We start from the raw sequence: 16,618 nt of genomic DNA, 5'->3' as shown, positions 1-16,618 counted from the left end.
GCCTGGGCATGTTGAAAAGGCACGTCAAAGCTCACATTCCCAACCAAATTCCCATTATCACTCTCCCCAGGTATGCTCCACTTCTCAGTCCTCCTCACTTGAGGACGAACAAAGGGAACTCCATCCTTCCAGCCTCTACTTAAACTCAAGGCAAACCCATTAAAGTCATCCTCATTCCACTTTTTTTGCCAATAAAATATTAAATCTTTTATTTTAGTTTACCCTTTTTAAATCTATCTCTGAGTTTATTTTTAAATATACGTAAGATATTAATACAACAATATGTGTGGATGCATGTGTACATGATACATGCTCAATTTTTTAGAAGGGGTATACCACCCCAAAAGTTTATAGATTACTGTTGCAGCCTAAAAAATGTAGTCTCACATCTTTTGTTTATTCGTTCACTCATATATCCAGTCATTCTTTCATTTATTAATTCGCAGAGTACCTTGCATTGGCGAACTTTACCATCTAGGCCTAAACCACCACCATTGTTTTCCAGCTGGTGTCCTTGTCTCCCGTGTGGCCCCCTTCCAACCCATCCACTGACCTGCATCCCAAGTGACCCTCCAGAACATCACCCCTCTTTTAAAATCCCCCAATGGGTCTCTACACTTTGCAGGATAAAGTCAAGTCTTCTTTATACGACTTAGAATGCCTTTTGTGGTGTGACCCTTTCTTACTTTTCAGGCTCCCATATGCACACACCATCCAGGCCATCCATTTATTTATTATATCAGTAACTCATTCGTCGGATAGGCACTAAATGCTTCCTATGTGCCAGACCCCGTTCCAGATACTGGGAACACAGCAATAAACAAAACAAATGCTCTGCCCTCAGAAAGCTTCTGTTCTTTAGCTGGAGTTGGGGGAGGTAGGGCAACTATATAAATAGACAAATGCAGTAGTTCCCCCTTATCCATAGGAGATGTACTCCAAGACTCCTTAATACATGCCTCAAGCCTTGGATAGTACTGAACCCTATATACGTTTTCCTAAGTTTTGAATCTTAGTAATGTTGAGTAATGCTAAAGCAAGGTCTCCTGGCATTCGCTTCTTCTGCAGCAACAACCTAGGAGGCTATGTATTCCAGTTCCAGTAGCTACAAGATGGCAGAGCCCCCTGCAAGGATGGCAGAGTTTCCACTGGAGAATAGTTGTGCTGGTGAGCTGGCTAAACCTCTGGTGCTAATCATGCAGATTAGGGAGTCCATGAAAGGCAGATAGTATTTGAAGCTATGGGAGTGGCTAAGATCACCCAGGGAGGAGGTAGAGAATTAAGGAAGAGGGTGGGCAGAGGATCTCTCAGCATTAAAAGGGGCAGGTGAAGGTAAAGGTAAGGAAGACTAAGAAAAAGTAGCCAGAGAGATACATAAACAGCAGGAAAGAATGGTATAGGACAAACTTCTCAGCCTTCAAGGTACACACAAAGCACCTGAGATTACTGGCCTGGCTCAGTAAGTCTGGGATGGAGCACAAGTTTCCTCATTTCCACAAGGCTCCTAGCTGATGCTGATGCTGATGCTACTGGTCTGCAGACCATGCTTCGACCGCAAGGGTGTAAGAGAAGTCAAGGGAGGGACTTTCAGAAGGCTCAAGTGGTTGGCCATGAGATTTTTCCATGCAATGCCTGTTTGTCTCATGTCGGAGCACCCAGTAGAAGGGACTGAGCCATCCTGCATTGAGGAAATTCAGCTCATGGTGACCAGGTTTGCCTGAACCAGGTGATACACTGGAATCTGGGCTCCATCCCAGATTTTGAAAGGCATGCTTTCTCCAGGTAGCCTTCCTTGGGGCCCTCAAGTACAGCAGGAGTGTCCCCTCCATTGTTAGAGCAGGGTCAGGGTGGTCTGAGGTGACCTCTAATAGATGCAGATGGGTGTTCTCCAGACTTTCCCCATCAAGTCTATACAAATGTTTGGCTTGCCCCCCTGCATGATGCAGTCATGCTGACATCTGACTCAGGGACTTTCTCTGCTGTAGGCTGTAGTGAAGAGCAGCTGGGGCACCCTTTGGAAGTCCCGCGTGAATTCTTCTTGCAAGACAAACCCTCCTCTGAGAGAGACCCAGGATAGCTGGGTCGGAGGGGGAAACCCCATTCTCCAACCTTCTCTGGCTCTCTCCAAGTGTGCATTCCTCTATAAGTTACTCAAAGCTCTCACTATTTTGACCTTTATTATCTCCCACAACATCTTCCATAGGGTCCTTTTCCATCCCCGGGCTCTTTCCTCCAGCCATAACAATCTACGCCCCTTCCTAGAAGACACCTTGAAATCTTGCACTCCTTACTCCACTCCCTCATCTGCCAACATTTCAAGGCCCCGCTCGAATTCCACCATCTCAGACAGCCTTCTCCGACAGAGTAAATCTCTCTTGCTGCAGGAGCCCCGCTCCCCACCTCCACAGCCACCCATTATTTGCACTTCTGTTTTAGCATTTCCCAGAGACTGTTTTGTTCATTTGCTTGTGTCTGTGTGTGTATGCGTGTGTGTGCGCATGTGTGTTTACCATCTAGTTTATGAGCCTCTGGGGAATTGAAGACTCTTCCATATTCACCTCTGTATCTGGAGTTGCTGCATATGGTTGTGCAGGTTGGACACTATACAAGAGCACCCAGCTTGGGTTGGGGTAGGGGAGTATGGGATCTGACATAGTCTGAGCATTGCTCACCAAGCTGAGCTCCCTGACAAGGGCTTGCATTGGTCCAGAGGAAGAGGCTCCTCTTCCTATGTCATATAAAGATGCTGTACAGGATAGAAGGGGCCTAGTCTGTACTTTCTCAGGACCGGAGCATTTTGCTTTGCAGGTGACAGGGGCTTCATGAATGTTTGTGAGATTGTCTTATTTTGCACGTATGTCTTTAACATACGTGCAAAATAGCAATTCAAGCCTATTGACAAGTAGAAGCTGGTCATGTCTTCATGCTCTCTTTTCTAGTTCTGCCCTGTGGGCTCCTCCAGTGATTTACTTTGTTTTTCTGAAGAGGCTGCATAATTCTCTGAAAATATTAAAGAAATCTGTCTAACATCATAACCTTGTCTGGAAAGATCTGGGCCCCTACCTCCTAAAGAGAAGTCTGCCTCTCAGGCAGGGATTCAGAGCTGGGCCACCTCTCTGGGTGGCTGGTAGAAGACTCCACTGCTAGAATCATGTGAACACTGAGTCTAGCTAAATAAATAATTGTGCATTTCTTTCCTCCAGAGTGAAAAATGTCCATTTTCCTATTTCTACCCAACCCAGCCCTTGGTGTTGTTATAACAACCCAATCTTTCCCTAATCCAGAGAGAGGAAACTTGTTAACAGAAAATTTCCATTAGGGGTATCCAGAGGCCACTTGGATGTCCATGTAGGAAAGACATTAAGATGGAGCAAGGAACAGCCTGGCTGTGCTTGCGGGTAGAAAAGAATGAAAGAAGGTGGGCAAAGACCGTGACGGGCAAGTTGGCCTGTCACAGCCCAAGGCCCAGCTGGTTCCGTGGCTGTGAATCTCTTGGGCGAGCTATTCCAGAAAAGATCTGAGACTGGCCCAGCAGGCCCTAAGCTTCTAGCTGCCTGCCATTCTGCCTTTATCTTGGTTGTCTATTCACTTTCAGGTCCTGTATCTCATGATGTCTTGGCTGGTCACCTTTCTTCTAAAAGTCTCTGCTCTCCTGGTTTCTACCCCACGGCACACTCCCAGTCTCTATGTACCTCTTCCATCCTGGCCTCCTTAGTGCTGTCCTCTCCCACTGCCCACCGCTTGAATGCTGGCGGGTGTCTCATCTTAGACCATGGGCTTCCCTGGCTGGCCAGCAGTGCAGCTTGGAGCGTGTAGCTCTTCATGCATTGACGAATGTATGAGTGCATGCACATTGGTTATTTTTTTAAACTAAAAAGCTATCTACTTTGTGCTCTGGCTGTGTTTCTGATTTCAAATGGTGGTACCGTCATCCCCTAGTACCAGAAGCAGAAGTCTCTTCCTACTTCTTATGCTTTCCAGTGTAACCTTCTAAATAGTTCTGGAATTGCCCTTCCAGAGGGTGCTCCAGCTGCTCTTTACAACAGCAGAGAAAGTCCCTGAGTCGGATGTCAACGTGACTGAATCATGCAGTCGGGCAGGGCCAAACACATAAATAGTTTTGGAATTGCCCTTCTATTTTGACTATCTCTGTCCACCTCTTACTTGGTTTATTTTTATTAAAATCATTTTTTAATTGGTTTTCCTATCTCCAGATTGGCCTCTTTTAAATTAATCCTTTATACCATTAAAAAATTTTTTTTTTGCGAGATAAAATTTAGGTAACATAAAATCCACCATTTAAATCACTTTAGAGTGTACAATTCAGTAGTTTTTAGTATGTTTTCATTTTTTTTACAACCATCATCACTATCCGATTTCAGAATATTATACCAGTGTTTTTGAACTACAATCTTTGATCTGTTGGTAGGTGGCAAAATCAATTTAGTAGTTAGCAACCATCGTGTATTTTAAAAAACAAAGCCATTGAACAGATATCAAAGAGAACAAGTCACAGCATTGCAAAGTGAAAAGATAACTGCTGTTTCAAGAAACTTTTGTTCCCATTAGATGTTTTTGTATATCTGCATGTTCATAATGTGGGTACTGGGTCACGAAATCTAAATGAATTTATTAATATGGGATGTGATAAAAAATACTGGAGTGGGAAAACCACCATAAGTCTAAACTGTGTAGCTATAGCGATTTTAAATTATAAATCTGAATATGTCATTCCCCTACCCAATGCCTGTCAATGGCTCCCTGGCTTTGTTACTTATTAATGAAGAAACATTTATTGAGAGCCTACTATGTGCTAGTCACAGTTCTAGGTGCTGGGGGATATAGCATTAAAGATGACACTTAAAAATACTTGCTGTGGTCCAGTTTATATTCTAGTTGGAAGAGACATAAAAAGCAAGAAAATCATACAGTATGTTAAAAGGTGGTAAGTGCTCTGAAAGAAAAAAAAGATCAATCAGGGTAAGGGAGTTTAGATGTGTGGAATGAGGGAAGGAGAGTATTGAAGTTGTGAAAAGGATGGTCTGGGCAAGCTTCATCAAGAAGTAACGTTTCAATAAGACTTACAGAGCATTTAGGGCAGCGAGAACGAGCAGTGCAAAGGTCCTGGGCCAGGAGCTGCCTGGCTTGTTTGGGGCCTAGGGAGGAGGAGGTTTTGAGAGAGAATGTGCAGGGGGGGCACTGGAAGGAGAGGAGGTCAGAGAGATTGCTGGGAGCCAGGCCATGCTGGGCCTGTGGGCCACTGGAAGGACTTTGGCTTTTACTATGGGGGAAATGGGAGTCATGGCAGAGCCGTGAGCAGAGGAATGATATATGCTCTGCGGTACATTTTAAAAAGACCATTTACAGGATTCAAACTCCTTAGGTTGAGGTTTGAAGTCCTTTATATTTTGGTCCTCTCTACAGACCCAGACCTATTTCTTGTCGCTTTAGCAGCACCAAAACGCTCTCATTTTTCTCCGTGTGCCAGGATGTTTCCCATCCCTGGGGCTTCACCTTCACTGTCCCCTCTGCCCACTCTTCTCTGGCTTGCCTCACCTCTACTCATCTTCCAGCACTCAGCTCAGATGCCACCTCATGTCACGACCACTTCCCCTTAGGCTGTGCGGTGTGCCCCCTACTCAACTCCCTAGCACCTTCCGTGCATGTCTAGCAGTAGTTTGCTTTATTATACTGCCAGCTTTCTTTCACATCTCTGGTCCCTGGAGGTATGGGATCTTGCCTTTTGTACCTCTTTACCTCACTTCCTAGAACAGTGGTGCATGCTGGTCAAGGATGTAATACATGGGTGCTTGTTGAATCAGATGGTGCTGCTGAGGGCTCAGTGAGACCTAAATCAACAGCCCAAGGCCACGCAGCTCAGTGTTCCTGGCTCCATGTCCAATGTTCCTTCCACTACACCATGATATGCCTTTCCTGGGGTTCGCTGAGGATTTCCTCAAGGGGGAAGGGTGTGATAACCCATTGTCCCTGGAGGAATTTAATAGATGAGACAAACTGAATCATGGGAGGGATAGAGGTGAGGAAGACACTCAGAGAGGAGGCAGCTTGCCTAAGGTTACACTGTGCTCATTGAACTCGGGGGTCCCCTTGCAGTGTCTGGCTCTGCACTGAGATAAGTGTACACTGATACTACACCAGGTCCATCTGTATCTCTTCTCAGTGGCAGATCCCCTTTCATCCAAAGTGCTTCATCAACATTAGAACCAGAGAAGGGGGGCCAGGTCAGTGTCCCTGTGGCCCATGGCACAGATGGGGCTTTGGCATAATCTGGGAGCAAACTTGGGGACCCCTTTCAGATACCTGAGGGTGTTCTGCTCCGGGTTGCCCTGCCAGAACTTGGAGGTTAGGAAGGGAGAGAATCAGAATACTCCTTTAAGTCCCCCTCTCCTGCAGTGAGAAAGACTCAGCCATCCATACACAAGGACATGACACTGTTGAAGATGACATAAAATTTTACACACCATTTCTCTCCAAATAGAACTGGCAACTTTGCTTTCTTTCTCCCCTGTCTTCCTGTAGGCAAACACAAATCAACCTTTCCAGTCAGACTATTAAGCCCTCGTTCCAATCATCTTTGGAGCACAGACCTACACTCCTTCCTTCCCAGGTCTGTTTCCTTATAAATATTCCAAGGTGAGGCTGCCAGCAGGTGATTTATTTACAAGGGGGGTATCATTTCCTGCAGCTGTGCGTGGTGTTCAAGCAAATGGCTGACTACAGCTCTCAGCAAACCTGGCCTCCTTATCTATTTTAGATGAGACCAGGGTGATTCATTTCTTCTCTAGTTTCAACTCTAGCCAAGTTAAAATGATTTCTGCTTTAAAAATGTTCAGAATGTAAAAAAAAAAAAAAAAAAAAGGAAGAAAGAAAGAAAAACTATAAGTCTATTCTGATAGCTACCATTACTTATCACACTTGAATGCTGTCACTAGAAAGCACACACACCGACATGCCGCCACACTTGTGGCACCAAGAACCTCCCCAAAATGGGGACCTTACAAAAAGGTAGCAGGGAACCCACCTGCATACCGCCAGGCCAGCCTTGCTAAAGGGTTACTTTAGTCAGAGCCTTTCCAGGCCTCCTCATTTCTTGCCAATAGAGGTTCTAAACCCTTTGGGGATCCAGGACTCCTTTGAGATTTCCCAGAAGAAGATGCCTGTGCCTGAGTGCAGATGATTTCTGCCTGTGATTTCAGGAGATGCAGGGGAGCGAAAGGCAGCAAATACGAGGCAGCAAGTGCTGGAGGCAGCCAGAGGGACAGCGATGCTAGGGGATTAGGGGCTCAGACTGTGTAGACAGAGTGGTACCTGGGACCCAGGCCCTGGGTTGGACTTGGATATAAAGAGGAAATGAGAAGTCCTTCTAGGCAGGAATGATGCTTGAAGGTAAAGGAGCTGAGATTCACACAGCTTGCTTGTGGAGGAACAATAAAGGGAAGGAAGTGAATGATTATTAAACATCTACTGTGTCTTAGTCACTGTGATATGTGCCAGAGGGACAAAACAGGTGTGGTCCCTCACCTGAGAGGGTGCGGAGTCTAGTGGTGCAGGCGACCAAGTCCCGAGGTATCATTAACCATACTACAAAGTGGGGGCATCAGGGAACAGCAGTCCCAACATAAAGCCCAGTGGCTGCAGAGGGGCTGTGATGGACGGGCACCGCCTGATCCTGGGAGTCCTCATCCCGGGGGCAAAGGGTTGGCTGGCTCTCTCCAGTTAGGGGCTGGGTCACAAGGGCAGAGGCTGGACCCTGGGTTTAAATGGAACATGTCTCAGTCAGAGCTTTTGGTGGTCCTGAGGCCCCAACCAGCTCCAGCCCCTCAGATCAGACACAAGATGGGGTCATGTCTTATTTTCTGGCATGTTGACTCAGCTGACCAAAATAGCTCATGCTAGCAGCAGCTCTTTCTGCATCTTGTGGGCTGGGAATGGGCATAGAGGTAAGGCAGAAACTGCAACCAGTGAAACACGAGGACTCCTCCATCTGACTGAGCCAGGGGGGTAAAGAGAGAGACAGACAGAGACAGAGAAACAGAGAGAGAGAGAGAGAGAGAGAGAGAGAGAGAGAGAGAGAGAGAGAGAGAGAGAGAGAGAGACACATACAGAGAGACATGGAAAGACCGAGACAGAGAGAGACACACAGAGACACAGAAAGATACAGAGATAGACAGAGACAGGCAGATAGAGACAGAGATAGAGAGAGATATTCCGAGGAACTGAGTGGGGCTTCTTCTAGCACTGAGGCTGGGGCATGCCTAAATTCTTGGTCAGCAGCTGGTGAAGGGATAGGACATTGACTACCAGGGAAAATAGCTTGTAAATCTCAGGACCCAGAATTCCCTCCCAAGTACCACAGAGCATACCTGCAAGGTGGCGCTATCCCTGGAGAATAACTCCTCCCCACACTGGTTAGAGTGGCAGCTCCCAACTCTTACATGCTCCTGAAGCCCCCCTTTTACTTGGCTCCAGGATGATCCTGAGCGTTCTGGTCCCAGGATCCCCTTATTTTGGCCTTTGGACACAGGGTCTGAGCGTGCCCCTCTCCACATGCTGCCTCGTTTGCTATGAGAAGGAATGTCATCTGTCTCTTCTGCTTAACCACATCCAATTGTTCCACCAAGGCTTGTTTCATCCCTACTCCTTTCATTTAGAGTTAGCAAAGGAAGCTCACATTCAAAGTGGGTCTGACACCATGATGGGTGCTTGCCAACATCATTCCTTTCATCAAGACGATAATTCCAAGACCATAATTTAGCAGGTGAGAAAACTGAGCTCAAAGAGCAAAAATGATTTGCCCAAGGCTATTGGTTAGAGTGGAGCTGGAATTCAGACCCAATGCTTTCTGTGGCATTGCACGCAGTATCATAACCACACACCTCCCTGAGTCTGGACATGGTGCTCAGAGCCTGCATAATTCATGTGAAAACAGTTATTATTTTATATTAATAGCAAACAGAAGCCTTCTTATTCTGTGACTTGGACTGGTAGTTGGTTGATTTATCAAAAATTTTGGTTGAGCTGGGAAATCATAAAACAGGGCACATATAATCTTATTTTGATGTGGATCCAAGGCCTTTTCCTTAAAAAAAGAGCTGCTTTCTCATGAGCATTCTCCCTGTCTGACTAACAAAAGCTGCACTCATAATTTCCAGTTTCTGTTTTTATACAGAGAAGAGAGAACTTAAAGTTACTAGTGAAACAATTTGAGTGTAGAATCCTTCTAGACTTACACAAAGCTCCTTTTATTTTTTTTACAGTTATCTATTCCACACTTCATTCAATAAGATTTTTAGATCCACATCTGTCAAGCTGAAATAGATGCTTTTGTGTGCAGCTGTGAGGCTAGTGTCATTTCCTGACTGGCCACTGCAGTGAGCATTCCATCAGGGGCACTGTCCTCCAAATATTGTCCCTGGCAGGGCGGCCCTAGACTGACTCCCAGCCTTTCTACTCAATGGCTCAGAGGATACTTGAGGCACCACTGAACTGGGATAAGTGCCACAAAACAGGCTGGAAAAATTCTAGATGCCAGGCCACAGGGTAAAGTTAGTTCTCTGGAAAGAGGAGAATGGATGAAGTTTGAGAGGATAACTATTGGTTCTCCAGAAAAATAAAGAATAAGTACAATGCCACCATGAAAAATGCCCCTTCCAGGAACAGAGGGCAGAGTGGTGTGGCAAGAAGCTGATCCTTTGAGAAGACCCATGTTCAAGTCCTGGCCCTGACACTTACTTGCTGGGGGACATGAGGGTTCTTAGAGGTTTGTGAAAAAATAATTTCCTGTTGGCTTTTTTCCAGGAAGGCAGCATAATGAAGTGGAAAGGGCATGGCTTTCAAATCATAGAGACCTTAGTTCGAATGTGGGTTCTGTTATTTACTAGAATGTGTGTTACCATGTTGCATAGGAATTTTATCTGGGCACATAGCCACCAAGCTAAAAGCTGCATTTTGCAACCTACCTTATAGCTGTATGTAATCATATGACTGAGTTCTGAGATTGTGGTTCAGAGTGAATATGCAACTTTTTCATCTTCCCTAAAAGTGAAGAAGCATGTCCTGTTCTTCTCCCTCGTGCTTTCTCCTAATTCTGAAAAGTAAATTTGGCGGAGGAGTCATTTTGGTTTATGCAAGTACCCCAGGTGACTGGCAGAAGCAAACACAATTCACCCTGGAGCAATGCAATTTCTACCCAGGCCTCAAAGAATTTCACGGATAAAGTTTCAAGGCATACATCCTCCCAGTAAAAGACAAGTCATGGAGTGAGACAAAATATTTGCAAGTCATGCGGTATCTAACAAAGGACTTTGTCTTAGTGAGTTTGGATTGCTGTAACCAAGTACTGTAGACTGGGTGGCTTATAAACAACTGAAATTTATTTCTTACAATTTAAGAAGTTGGAAGTCCAAGATCAAGATGACAGCATGGTTAGATTCTGGTGTTGGCTGTTTTCTCCTTGTATCCTCATATTGTGCAGACAGGGCTAGGGAGCTCTCTGAGGCATCTTTTATAGGCCACTAATCCCATTCAAGAGGATTCCACCTCATGACCTAATTACTTCCCAAAGGCCCCACCTCCTAATACTATCACATTGGAGGTTAGGAACTCAACATACAAATTTTAGGGGAGACATAAACATTCAGTCCATAACAGACTCATACCTAGAATATATAAAGAACTCTTAAAATTCAATAGTAATAAGATAAACAGCCCGATTAAAAAATGGGCAAAAATTTGAATAGACATTTCACCAAAGAAGATTACCAAATTGCTAATGAGTACATGAAAAGATGCTCAAAATCATTAGAGAAATGTAAATTGAAACCATGAGAGACCATTTCACACCCACTATGATGGCTACAATCAAAGACAGACAATAACAAATTTTGGCTAGAATGCGGAGAAATCAAAATCTTCAAATATTACTACTAGTGGGAAGCTCCTTTGGAAAACTGTTTGGCAGTTTCTGAAAAACTTAAATATAAATTTGCCATACGACCCAGAAATTCTACTCTTAGGTATATAACAAAGAGAAATGAAAATATGCCCATACAAAGGCATGCATAATGGTCACGGCATCATTAATCATAATAGCCCAAAGTGGAAACAATCAATTAATGAACAGACAAACCAAGTGAGTTATAGTCATACAATGGAATACTAAGTGAAATGCTAAGTGAAAGAAGCCAGACACAAAAGGCCACATATTATATCATTCCATTTATATGAAATGTTCAGAAAAGGCAAATTTTGGGGGATAGAAAACAGACTAGTGGTTGACTGAGCCTGGGAGTAGAAACAGGAATTATAAATGGGTACAAGTGGTATTATTGGGATGATATAAAAGTTCTAAAACTTAATTATGGTAACACATTACATTGTACAATATGGTAAATTCACTAAAAACCATTGAACTGCACCTTCGATGGGTGCATTTTATGATATATAAATTATACCTCAAAAAAGTTAAAAGATATAGAATTGTATACCATTAAAGCTTTCCTTTAAGACAAGAGCGAAAATAAAGATATTTTCAGATAAAAATAATCAAGACAGATTATCATCAACAGACTTTTAAAAAAGGAATTTCTAAAAAACATGCTTTGGAAAGAAGAAAAATAATGTGAGAAGAAAGTTTGGGGATGTTAGAAAAAATGATGAGCAAATAAGCAAATGAGGAAGGGAAGTAAATTCATTAATGTGATCCAAAGCAACTATAAAAGCCTATGGCATTACTTACAGATTGCATGATTGTCTTCTTAGAAAACCTCCCAAAATTTATAAATAATATATTAGAATTTATGAGATTTTAGGAAAGTTAAAAGATAAAAGTTAACACAAAAATTCTATTATACTTCAACACACCACCAACAATCGATTTGAAAATAAATTGAAATGATTCCATTCATAAGACAAATAAAACATGCAGAGTATAGATTTACTTAGGAATAAATCTAACTAAATATGTGCAAGCTTTTTATAGAGAAAATTGCAACCCTTTCCTGAAAGACATTAAATAAAACTTGTGTAAACTAAGAACTAAATCATGTTCTTGGATGGAAAGATTCACTATTACAAAGACATCAATTCTCCACAATGCAGTTTAATAAAGTTCTAATAAAAGTCCTAACAAGATTATTTGTGAAACTTGAAAAACCTATTCTAAAATTTATACTGCAGAGAAAAAGTCCAAGAGTAGCTAAGACGCTCTTGAAGAAGAACAAAGTCTTGGGAATCATCTCGTCTTATAGAAAGATTTATTATTAATATAAAGTAATTAAGAAAGTGTGGTGCTGGAGCAGCAATGGAGAAGAATAGAGAGATCAAAAATAGAACTTAATATATGTGGAAATTTGATTTATTACAAAACAGTTATTGCATGTCAGTGGGGAAAAGGATGGACTGCTCAATAAATGATGCTAGAACACTTGGTTGATGCAAATGATGCCAGAACAAGTGGGGTGGGGGCGCTGAATCCCTACCTCACACCATGAACAAAAGCAATTCCATTTGGATTAAGCACTAAACAATGAAGGGCAAATCTACACATGGGATTAAATCCTATAAAAACCATGAACACACACACACACACACACACACACACACACACACAAATGCATGTAAAGACTGAATATGGTTGTAGTCTAGGTAACAGTATTTACCAATATCAGTTTCTGGGTTTTTATATTATGCTATAGTTATATAAAATATCACCGGGAGGGAAGCTGAGGGAAGGGTTCATGGAACTCTGTGAACTATTTTTGCAACTTTCAGTGAGTCTATAATTATTTCAAAGTAAAAAAATAAATAAATAAAATGAAAGAAAAAGCTATAAAATGTTTAGGAGGCAATATATAATATGTTTACGATCTCAAGGTGGAAAAGACTTTCTTAGTGAAAACAGATGATGCAAAAACCATGAAGGAAAGGATTAATAAATATAACTAAATTAAAGTTAGAAGCTTCTTCATAAAGCGACACCATAAAGAGGATGAAAATATAGAAGACATGTGTCACATATATATTCACCAGTTAGCAACCAGAACACAGGAATAACTAGGCATCATCAAGAAAAACAACCTCAAATACGCTAATGTATGATATACATTGTCATAGAAGAAGTTCAAACGGCCCAGAAATATATGGAAAAAAATCCCTCAACCTAATTAGTAATCAGGGATGTGTTAAATAAAATATCAATGAAATCTAATTTGATACCGAACATTAGCAAAAATTTAAAAAATAAGACAGCATCAAGTATAGCAAGGATGCAGAGCAATAGGAACTCACATAGACTGAGTATGAAAGTGTAAAATTGGTACATCCACTGTGAAAAACTGTTTGGTAATAGCTACTAAAGCTGAACACATACACATATGACAGCAGTGTTTGTGATGGGCGAAAACTGGAAACAACACAAATATCTATCAATAGTTGAATATGTTGCAGTGTATTTATAAGATGAAATATCACACAGCAATTAAAATGAACAAGACATTACAAAACAAAGTGAATGAATCTCACAAACATAAGTTTGAAAAATGTCAGATACTAAGGAATGTACAGAGAATGAGTCTACTCCTAGAACAGGCCAAATTAAGCTACCTTCTTTAGTGATATACACACAGGAGTTGAGTTAAAACAAAAAGAAAAGCAAGAAAATGATTACTTCAAAAGGTAGGAGAGTGATTCCCATGGTGGGTGAGAGTGAGTGGAATTTGCTTTTGATCAAGGAATTTGCTTTTTGATCAGGGCTTCTCGGGTACTGGCAAGTATTTTCAAATTAGACCTAACAATTATTTGTTAGTTTGTATATAGGGTATATGAACTTTTCTGTATGTTATCTTCCACCAAAAGAAGAAAAAAAGCAGGGCATATGTCACTCTACATTTCTTATATTGCAGTGTTTATCACTGGATTATAATTTCTTATAACTATCAATTAACCCCCATTATAATAAAAGATACACAAGAACAGGAATCGTGTCTAATTTTACAGCCTTGCTGAGCACTTAGTATGTACTCAATAATTTTCAGTGAATGAATAGTAACCTGCTACTATTTAAAGTTAAGACTGAGTTTGAGAAATTGCATCTGATTTTACAGCCTGATTTAACCTTTACACAGGAATGACAGAGCAGGACTCAACCAGCAATCCTCACCTGCATGCCCAGGACCTAGGGAATTAGAATTGAGCAGGGGAAGGGCACATCCAGTTGAATCTGCTAGGTCTCCTCTCAACGTGTTACATTATATTAGACAGTTTGTGGTGGGAAATTACAGCTCAGCTGGATGGCTGATGATTGAGTGACTCTAGCATTTAGAACTTTCAACATACTGATCCTCAATGGGATGGTCTTTGGCAAGAGCTGTCAGAAAAATGAGCCCACATGGAGCCAGCTCCTGTCTAGAGTGGTCCCTGTAGGGACAACAGCTCCAGAGTTTGTTTATATGGTTCTATGCTTATGACCCAACATCAAGCTGCTGAACACAGCTGCCTGGTAGATGATAGCAGTTTCTTTCTCCTACATGGGCCCCAGGGGATGGAAGGATGAGGAGAAGAAAGATCAGAGGGTCAGTCTTTTGTTATACAGGCAGCTTGTGGTCTAGTGGTTCAGGCAGAAAGTCTGCATCCTGCCTCCATAAACTTGGAATCTTGTCACTAAGTCAGAGTCGTTAACCCAGCCATGGCTGAGTTCTGAAGGTCTAAGGAAGTTGGGGCTCATGCATGAAATGGTCTGCATTGAGTCCAGGGATACGTACTTGGTATTTAGACATTTCCTCAACAAGCAGGAATTGAGTGCCTACAGTGGACAGGTGCTGTGCTAGGCACCAGGGATAGTGTCCAAAGGGGAAAGTCATGTCATCCTTCCAGGCTAGACTGGTGTAGGTGTTATTCAGGAAGGAGCAGATATGGTGGAGTTGATTGACAGCTTCAAGAGATTGATTCTAGAGGAGTCTTCCTGAAGATAGAAAGATGTAGTTAGTTCTAGGACCAAGGAAAGAAAGCACCTGATCATATTACCAGGTTTCTTGTGGCAAGTATTGGAGCAGGCTGGAGAATATAAATACTTACAACATAAATTTTTGGATGACCAAACTATAAAGGGAGACAGATGTTTGGAGAAAAATCTCAAACTTTTGAAGTTACGTCAGGAAGAGTAATTGTTCTTTTTAAAGAGCTATGCTTTATTATTACTGTTAGAAACAACATGCTTGGCTGTTCAAACATCAGCACTGCCCCTCTCCATGGCCCCACAGCCTTTATGGAGCACCCACAGAAGCCCCAACTGTATTTGGGTGGTAGGATACAGGTTGAGCCCTTCATCACTAAAATACATAGGCTCCCTGCTCTGATGTGGCTACAGGAAAAACTGTGTCCTTTTTCTCAGAGTTCAACTGGGTGCTTTGTTTTTTTTTGACTGGATCACTCCTGCCAAAGAATACAAAACCTTCAGTGATCATGTGAGAAGCATGTCTGTTAATTTATAAGTGTTGACACTGAGAAGTGACAGACAAGTATAAAGCTGCTTATAAGAATTGTATGCATTTCTGATCATTTATGTAGTTAACTCTCTTGAATTTAAACTGAGAATTCCTATTCCACGTAATTTTTTGAATAGTACGTGGAAGTGTATGAAATGCAGTATTTCTGACTGTATATTTACTTAATCGAAGAATTACGTGCATTCTGATTTCTCATTTTTTTAACCATGGATTTGAAAGTTTACAAAGTATAAAAATAGTTAAACTATGGTAGGAGTTTTGAAAAACTTTGAATAACCATGGAATTGAGAAGACTGAAATGCTACAAGACTACTTTTAAAGAAATACCAGATACAAATGTTCAACAAGCTATAAATAATGTGGAATACTTTAACACAAGATATTCATATTATGATGGTGAACACTGTACTGGGGAGCATGCTATGAATGCCTGTTAATGATTTTGGACATTGGCCATAGCATATTTGGAAGCCAGAGTGGGTATTGTCAGACCTAGGATTTTATAAGTAATCATGGCAGCATATTTATAGGAATGCAAAAATATCCAGTGTCTAACAAGGCCTGGCATCAAATAAAAACTTCTCAGACATGTAGAAAAGTGGGAAAATAAGGCCGGGGAGAGGATATATCGATCAATTGAAACTGACCCAAAACTGACACAGATGTTAGAGTTAGCAGAGAAGGACATTAAAATGGTCATCATAATTGTATTTCACATGTTCAAGAAGCTAAAGGAAAGATTAAACATGTTAAGTGTTACCATGGAAGACTCAAATCAAACTTACAGAGATGGAACTGACAATGTCATAGATTGAGTTAAAGATTCTTTCTGGACATTGCAGAAGAAAGACTAATGAACTTGATGACGGCCTTATATACATATAATAGGAGTCTCTGAATACAAATGGGAGAAAGCTGGGAAACAGAAAATTATTTGAGAAAATAAGAGCCCCAAATGTTCCAAATTTGATGAAAACTACAAACCACATATCTAAGAAGTGCAATAATCCCTGAGCACAAGAAACATGAAGAAAGCTACACTAAGGCATATGATAATCAAATTGCTCAACCATTGATAAAGAGAAACTCTTCAA

General features: G+C 41.8%; 1 long non-coding RNA gene across 1 annotated transcript in view; it reads right to left on the bottom strand.

Annotated features, from left to right (window-relative positions):
• Positions 1-16,618, bottom strand: part of LOC107508998 — a 133,360-nt gene that overhangs the window by 67,418 nt on the left and 49,324 nt on the right. The gene's annotated exons all lie outside the window — the stretch shown is intronic.

Source organism: Rousettus aegyptiacus, unplaced genomic scaffold, assembly GCF_014176215.1.
Source record: "Rousettus aegyptiacus isolate mRouAeg1 unplaced genomic scaffold, mRouAeg1.p scaffold_m13_p_3, whole genome shotgun sequence".
Lineage (NCBI taxonomy): Eukaryota > Metazoa > Chordata > Mammalia > Chiroptera > Pteropodidae > Rousettus > Rousettus aegyptiacus.
The sequence above is the reverse complement of the archived record's forward strand: the minus strand, read 5'-3'. Positions and strand labels throughout refer to the sequence as shown.